Source organism: Misgurnus anguillicaudatus, chromosome 2 (assembly GCF_027580225.2).
Source record: "Misgurnus anguillicaudatus chromosome 2, ASM2758022v2, whole genome shotgun sequence".
Lineage (NCBI taxonomy): Eukaryota > Metazoa > Chordata > Actinopteri > Cypriniformes > Cobitidae > Misgurnus > Misgurnus anguillicaudatus.
This window is the reverse complement of record NC_073338.2, coordinates 31,023,248-31,031,729: the sequence shown is the minus strand read 5'-3', so window position 1 is coordinate 31,031,729 and position 8,482 is coordinate 31,023,248.

The following is an 8,482-nucleotide window of genomic DNA, read 5'->3' as shown; positions in this document are numbered from 1 at the left end:
TGGTTTAAAAATTACCCCATGCTGAGTTGTTGTTATGCAACCATGGGTTATAATAAACCAGCAGTTGGGTTAAAACAACCCAGCATTACATCAATGTTAACCTAGCTGTGTCCAATTTTTACCCAACATGGCCTAAAAATAACCCAGCCAATTATAGTGTGTATCAGTACAGTTCACTTGGAACCTCAACCAAGGCTGTACAAAAAAAGTATCAGATAATAGGCACTGACTGTGCACAGTGGAAATTCCCCAAAAGTGAGCCATACGAAGCCTTATACAAAAAGTGCAAATGGGCTAAATTTCAGATTTTAAAGGGAAATAAATGATCAAACACGTTCGCAGTGGCGGCCGGTGACTTCTTTTTCGAGGGCACCCAATACAAAGCTCTTAACAACATGAAGTATGTGTGTAGTTCGTCATTTTAAAATATGTGTTCAGTGTGTCGAGTGAACCTATGTGCATCATGCAGACGCGTCTTAAGGGTTTATGATAAAAGAGACACTCAAGTTTGCCAGATACTCGCATAATCTCATGCATAATCAGAGTTTACTGTTAAGGGAGTGTCTTGCGAGTATTTTGAATGTGAGTGTCACAGGTGACGTTTTGTGAGGGCGGAACCAAAAGTGTGGAAGACGGGTTCCGCCCGACGATGGTTCCGCCCGGACGTTTTATTCTGAACACCGGAATTTCCGGGGTTTCCCCGATTACGAAATCAAGCCTGATTTCGCCCAGGTGAGGGTAATCTACACAGCGGTTGCTGATAGGCTGATTAGGAGAAGAGGTAGAGGATATAAAGACCTTTGAAGACATCAAACGGGGTGCTTGTTATGTACTTTGTGTGCGCTGTGTTGCTGCTTTGCAGACGCTCTGTGCTGGCCTGATCGTTCCCTTGGGGAGGTAAAGGAAGGAAAGACAGCTGGCGAAGGAAGATTGGGAAAGTTCCACTCGTGAGTAAGCAAGATTCAGAGCAACGGGATTACAGATACAGGAGGCTAATGACAACTAAGAGTGAGTAAACGGCCATTGTGTTTACCGTGTACTACGTTGAAGAGGAGTTGCTTGGTGTGTGTTTTTCTTGTGTTTGAGGTCCCTGGCCCCACCGGAGAGGGAAGCGTGGGCGAGCCGTGGGTTGACCGGAAACACTGATGAGACATTTGGATAGGAAGCGCCGTCTACGAATCGTTCAGTGGCCCTGCGGGACAAGAAAGCGTGGGTGAGCCAGAGAAGTAACAAACAACACATCAGGGCCGTGAGTAATACAAAACCTATTCTCAACGGTGACCAAAACATCGCCTAACCATCCTCCCGAGGGAATCGAAGCCTGGTGGCTAAGTCCATATTTTATATCACGTGAAGTGTGTACAAGAGTGCTGTGGGTGAGTTTCACTTATTACTTGGTGTTGCGCTGTACTTGCTGTGTGTATGCTGTTCTTGTAGCGACCAAACTGCCGGCCTCGGACGAACCGTGAGATGATTATACCTGTTGTGGCCTGAGTCCTACGGAGAGAGTGTAATTAAGCCTTGGCCCCGGGTGTGTGGAGAGAGCTTCACTCCTCGATAGAGCGGACAGTGGTGAAGCCCAGTGGTGGATAGGAGTGAGTAATTTCTGAAGTGCACTGTGCGGATTGAGGGTCATAGTTGTGTGTGTGTTCGACCTAACCAACAGAAACTCGTGGTGGCGGAGCTCCAACGAAAGTTCGCCCCAACTCGGGACCCCGGCCGTGGAAACAGGAGGGGGAGTTTGGGAAGCGTTCGGCTCCGTGCCACTGGACCCATCCGTCCCCACGACGCCCGAGACGCTTGAGTGGACGGGTGAAGGAATACGGTGCACCAACGCTGTAGCGAAAGTCCACTGTCTGAGAGTGAGTACAAAGACCCCCAGTGCTGTGAATAACATACCCTGTGCAGCGTTAATTGATCTGTGCTTATAGCAACCACTTACCTGTGTCTAAACGAAAGCTCTGTGTGAACGAAGATCCCCAGTGTTGTGAATAACTGCCTTTGTGTAGGGTTATTGACTTGTGCTTACAGCAACCACTTACCTGTATCTCAACGAAGGCTCTGTGTGGAACGAAGATCCCCAGTGTTGTGAGTAACATACCTCTGTGTAGTGTTATCGACTTGTGCTTATAGCAACCACTTACCTGTGTCTAAACGAAAGCTCTGTGTGAACGAAGATCCCCTAGTGTTGCGAATAACTGCCTCTGTGTAGTGTTATCGACTTGTGCTTACAGCAATCACTTACCTGTGTCTCAACGAAGGGAACGAAGATCCCCAGTGTTGTGAGTAACATAACTCTGTGTAATGTTATCGACTTGTGCTTACAGCAACCACTTATCTGTATTTCCACGAAGGCTCTGTGTGGAACGAAGATCCCCAGTGTTGTGAGTAATTTATCCCCGGTGCAGTAATATTGATCTGTGCTTATAACAATCACTTACCTGTGTCTCAACGAAGGCCCTGTGGAAAACGAAGATACACAGTGTGGAGAGTAACTTACATCTGTGTAGTGTGTTGATCTGTGACTACAGCTACAACTTAACTGTGCCCCATTTAAGGCTCTGTCTTGTACAAGGACCTCCAGTTCTGTGAGTTGTTTCCCTGAATGGCCCACTAAATATCTCTTCTTCATTTAGCGGCTGTAGAACGACTAAACTAAGGAACATGAGAAAGAGGGAAGACGGAGAGGTAGAGTAGCAGTAAGACCACATCGACTCACATTGTGATAACTCGCCTTTTTGATTCTGCCTCCAGGAAGAAGCAGAGCGCGCCACGGATTCTAGGACCAGAGCCCTAAAGGAGCCCCTGTCCCCCAGTCCTTGTCCCAAGTGGCCCTGGAGGCGAGAAGCAGACCCATTAGTTTTAATTGCCCTTTCCCCTTTCCCCCTTTCCTTTTAAATATTTAATAAAGTTCATTTTAACTGTAGTTTACTCGTCTGTCTGGTCATTGGGGTGGTCTTGGGAAACTCCTCGAGGTGGAAGAGTTGAGAGGGGCGTGACCTTTAGTCTAGTCGGGTCCGCCCCCGTCGTGTGACATGAGTGTGTCTTTTATCATAAACGGTTTTGACGCGTGTGCAGCAGGCACTTATTTTAACAAGACATATTTTGAAAACACGAGCAACACACAACACTCCGAACACATATTTGGAATTTGCGCTCCTTGGAAGAGAAGTCACGAGCTGCCACTGCACGTTTGTGTGTTCAAAAGTAGCTAAAATGCAACAAAATGGAACAGAATATATCAGGACACACTTGACAAACCAACAGTTAAACTTGATACAACATGTTAAAATATAAATGTATGCAATAAATGACTTAATCGATTTAATAACCTTTTATAGCAAAAGGTGCAGTAGATTTGTTTCACATCATTTGTTTAGTGGATCTTTTAACCAATTTTCTTTTGACCTTTCTAAAGCCACCCCAGCAAGCAATAACCCAGCCAGTAAAATGACTGCTAACTTTAGACTCAATATAGTCCGGTAAGTAACCCACTTCTACCCTAAATAACCTTCAATTTGGTTACATGCCATTTTGGCAAAAAAGCGAGATATGATATTCCATCATGTAAGCAAAGTCAACAGGTTTTCAGTGTGTTTGCTTACATTTTACATGTTTTAAGGGTATACTCATCATCTATTCTTGGGCTATGGTTAGACGTCTATTAGACTTTCACTGACAGCCCAAATTTTACCTTGTTTTAGCCAGAATTGCATGGTGGGACTTCTAATTTCAGTTCTATTCTCAGATAAGAACAGGGTCTCAGCCTGTAAGTCATATATTGGCCTGCTGTGTCTGTATCTGCTCCTGAACATGTGAAAGTGCAATTAGGAAGCTGAAGTCTTATACCGTATTACATTAAGATACGACCATGTCAGTCTGCTGCTATGTTAACTAATGGGCCTGGCTTCTCTCAGCAGATTAAATGGGCAGTGTAATCTCCTGACCTTCACGTCCATCTCACCGGTCTTTCCACACAATAATTAAACCTTCTATCTCTCAGACGGTCATAATATAAGTGAACCAGACTTAATGCCTTCAAAATCAGTCTAAAGTTTATGCAATAGATGAGTAATGAGTTTCCACAAGATTAAAACGCAGCGTACGTAACTGGGGACGCATATTCACAGCTGGCGTAAACACATGGCACAGCAGAAATTCGATTTCAAAGTACTGTATATGCCTAGGATGCAAATATGGTGACTCATAATCTACGAAGGTGTATCTCTGAATGCAAAAACACATACTTAATCACCAGTTCCCAGAAAGGAAAAGTTCTTTGTGACTGACAGTTAATGAGTAAATAAGAGATATAGACAAAAGGCAAAATATGCTAAATCAAGTCTATTATTTCCAGAATGCAGTAAAGTCAATACCACGGGAATTATTTACCCGGGCGCCTGAGCCTCTACCTGTTTAATAACAAATTTAATCACTTCCTCCAGAGGTTCATTACCTCAAAAAATGTAAAGTGTGAAGTTCTATAGTCGTCAGAGCCTTCATTAAGAGCCAATTAAATAATGATCAAAACATACAATATCTTCTAGTGAATTACAGTAGGATGGATTAGCTCACTATTCACCCACAGAACAATATAGATAAACACGGGGGAATTTACAACAAATTAATTGCGCTTGCTCTCATCATAAATGCAACTCTCCATTGTTTGATCATCATTTGATGAATTACTGTTGATATCATGATAAATATAAAGCAAACAGTTTTTAAATCAAATTATGTTTATTGTTCACTTATTCACAAACCGCTGCAATTAAGACACAAAATAATCCTAATTTAAACAGAAAGCAGGTGTGTTTGCTCTAAACAACATGACAATGACTTCATTCAGTTGAAATACTCACGGCATAGAATTGTATTCAGCCCATTAAGTGGTAGATTGTACTTCACATCAAGTATTCAATATTTTTGTGCAATATCTGCTTTTTAATCACTGTTTGGTGAATTCACCCCAACATTAAAAATCTGGTGACATTAAAGGGACACTTCATTAATTTGCATTAAGCTTTGTATCGTTAGAACCCCAGTCATGTTTGTGAATGGTCATGCGTCATTCCCTCAGTTTCCCCTGAGACGGGAGAATTAAAGATTTCAGTGTTGCACTTCCTTCTTTCAATCATGTAAAAATTGAAAGAAGGAACTGATGTATCTTTGTTGAAGGTGTAAGACTACAAACACTAATTTTTCGAAGGTGGGGCTATGGGGGGACCCACTCACAGTACAGACCTATTACAAATCAGTGGGTGGGACTTTTATGAACACAATTGGAAAAAAAAACTATCAGCCGCCATCTTTTTGCTAAACTAAGCTAACAGACAATGTTGAGCTAGTCAGACTTCATGTTACAACCCTCGAACTCTGCTGCGTAGAGAAGCCCGGACTGACTCGAGCTTGGATGGACTAGTAGTGGCTGTACTCTCTTTGTGTGCTTTCTGTATAATATTTCCGCATCACATCAGGATATGGACATTTGTTTGGTAAATGGTCCCAGGCAAGACTTTGCGCGTGTTTGTGCGTGTTTATTTCACCGACGTGTTTCGGCTTACTGAGCCAGCGCGTCTGTGGAGTATACATATTGTGCGGTGGACGCATTCGTGTGCAGGATGCGGCATTTTCTTCTTTAGGAATATACATGTTTGGCCAAGCACTCTCAAAAATCAGAAACTAGGTCTGGGCGATATGGCCAAAAAAAAAAATCAGATTTACGATTTAAATCGAATTTCCCCCCTACTGCAAAATCAATTTGCAGATTGCAAAGAAATTGTTCAAAACTATCTTTAATTTATTTCCACAGTATATATGGGTACCATATCTTTACCAGTATACAACCCCAAAACAGAAAAAGCTGGGACACAGCAGAAACTGTGAGCAAAAAAGGAACGGAACAATCCACAAATCTCACAAACTTACACCCCATTCACAGTAGAATACAGACAACACATCAAACGTTGAAAGCGATACACTTTGAAATTTCATGCCAAATATTGGCTCATTTTGGATTTCATGAGAGCTACACATTCCAAAAAAAGTTGGGACAGGTAGCAATAAGAGGCCAGAAAAGTTAAAATGTACATATAAGGAACAGCTGGAGGAGGACCGATGTTTAGGAATAGGAATGTTGTCCTATTCTTGTCTAATACAGGCTTCTAGTTGCTCAACTGTCTTAGGTCTTCTTTGTCGCATCTTCCTCTTTATGATGCACCAAATGTTTTCTGTGGGGGAAAGATCTTGACTGCAGGCTGGCCATTTCAGTACTCAGATCCTTCTTCTTCGCAGTCTTGATGTTGTAATTGATGCAGAATGTGGTCTGGCGTTTTCATGTTGGAAAATGCAAGGTCTTCCCTGAAAGAGACGACGTCTGAATGGGATCATATGTATCTAGAACTTGGATAAACTTTCAGCATTGACGGTGCCTTTTCAGATGTGTAAGCTGCCCATGCCACACGCACTCATGCAACCCCATACCATCAGAGATGCAGGCTTCTGAACTTAGCGCTAATAACAACTTGGGTTGTCATTGTCCTCTTTAGTCCGGATGAAATGGCATCCCAGTTTTCCAAAAAAGAACTTCAAACTTTGATTCGTTGGACCACAGAACAGTTTTGGACTTTGCCAAAGTCCATTTTAAATGAGCCTTGCCCAGGGAAAACGCCTGTGCTTCTGGATCATGTTTAGATATGGCTTCTTTTTTGATCTATAGAGTTTTAGCTGGCAACAGCGAATGACACGGTGGATTGTGTTCACTGACAATGTTTTCTGGAAGTATTCCTGGGCCCATGTTATGATTTCCATTACAGTAGCATTCTTGTATGTGATGCAGTGCCGTCTAAGGGCCCGAAGATCACGGGCATCCGGTATGGTTTTCCGGTCTTGACCCTTACACACAGAGATTGTTCCACATTCTCTGAATCTTTTAATGGTATTATGCACTGTAGATGATGATAACTTCAATCTCTTTGCAATTTTTCTCTTAGAAAGTCAGAAAACTATTTTTCGCTGCAGCATTGGGGGAATTGGTGATTATCTGCCCATCTTGACTTCTGAGAAACACTGACACTCTGAGAGGCTCTTTTTATACCCAATCATGTTGCCAACTGACCTAATAAGTTGCAAATTGGTCTTTCAAATGTTCCTTATGTGTATATTTAAATTTTCTGGCCTCTTTTTGCTACCTGTCCCAACTTTTTTTGGAATGTGTAGCTCTCATGAAATCCAAAATGAGGCAATATTTGGCATGACATTTCAAAATATATCACTTTCAACATTTGATTTGTTATCTAGATTCTACTGTGAATAAAATATAAGTTTATGAGATTTGTAAATTATTCCATTCCTTTTTTACTCACAATTTCTACTGTGTCCCAACTTTTTCTGTTTTGGGGTTGTACATTGCGACTCCATCTGTGATCATTTTCCAACTGCCCCCTTCTTATCATATTGGATACTGGTGATGCGCGGGGTCAGGATTTTTTCAACCCGCGGGTCCCGCTTTTATGAAATATTAGCCCGCCACGTACCCCCATATCTATTTTTACAACCCGCCCTGCGACCATTAAAATAGACATAACTGTAACTGTCATTAGATTACATCGCCCTGTAAACTGGCAGCTATACACTTAAGTTATGAACAATAGAAACAAACCAGAATTGTCATAACGATAAACATGTTTAACATTTACAAAGCAATGTTTGTATTATCTATTCACAAATTCAGACCTTAATTTCTCCCGCACCTCGTCTTTGTTCACTTTTATTTCTCCGTTTATTTTATTTTATTTTCGTGGCTGGCAGTGGGAGCTATTTGGCGCTTTCGTGACATGAGGCCAAAGGTGTGCTATGTACGCCTACGTAATTTAACCTTATGAAAGAACCTAGTAAAATATGAAAATAAATATTCCTAAACATTTAATAAAGACTATAGGGTATTGCACGCAATATACATGTTTTTTATTTCGTTTTTAATGACCTGCTCCTACCCAAGCTTCATACCGTATATGGCAGCGCCGTCCTGGATTCATATTTTAGAATCCTAAACTGGAAGCGATAAGGGATAAACGGATGTCTGACTATAAAGGGAGTGTTTCTATTTTCTTGGCATTTATGTACACAATAGCATATCTGAGTGGTTCAGATTAATGGGAGTGGCTTGAATTGTGGTGCATTGTGGGAGTTGTAGTTTTCCACACAAATGCGCTCTAAAGTCACGTTCTGTCTTTTCTCGGTCAAAAAGGCACAAAATTCTAAATTTGTGTTACATTTCAACTATGATCCACTTTTAATAACGATTAATGTTTCTGCCAGTGAAATGTCCCTTTAACATATTACAAATGGCATGTTATAAATCTACAATTAAAAAAGCAAAATTAAAATTGGCAAAATGTTGCTAGGAAAGACATTACGAATACATCACAAACATTCAGTGTACCATCCTGCTGATCAACAATAAACCTGCACATAGAATAAA